A 577-nucleotide genomic window follows, 5' to 3' on the forward strand; every position below is an offset into this window, starting at 1 on the left:
GGGTGGTAGGGTGATGGATGTGTAAAGTGGGGGATGACAGGCATGACGATCGCACCTCTTGTTGACTAATCCCTCTTCCGCTATCGGCAAATTAATCTGTTAAATGATTAAAGGCCTGGATGATTGACAGGATGAATGCAGACAGGAAATGGGAGATTAGTAAATCATAACAAAAAACAAAAAAAAACAACACAAAATATATATTGGTTTGCAGCCAAAGTCTGGAAGATACATTTTCTCTCGTCTATTATAAATCGACTTCGGTTTTGAAGCATCCGCTAACGGTGGATAAGCGTTGTGACTTTCTCTGCAGCACTTCAGGATCAAAATCTTTTTTTCAAAGCATTTATAATTGTGATTTCCACTTTTCAAAGGAGTCTAAGCTGCATGATAAATTACATATCAGTGTCACATCCTGTATTAAATGTCCATGTTAACTAAGTTTTTTGATGTGCACTTCTGGGCAGCACAACAAGCTGTAAACACAACTTTCATATAGATGTATTATTAGCACTTGGTAAATATGCTGAATGTGTTAGCAAAGAGTTGCCTATTTACACATCCAGCAGGCATATAG

Source organism: Xiphias gladius, chromosome 12 (genome assembly GCF_016859285.1).
Source record: "Xiphias gladius isolate SHS-SW01 ecotype Sanya breed wild chromosome 12, ASM1685928v1, whole genome shotgun sequence".
In the NCBI taxonomy this organism is placed as follows: domain Eukaryota; kingdom Metazoa; phylum Chordata; class Actinopteri; order Istiophoriformes; family Xiphiidae; genus Xiphias; species Xiphias gladius.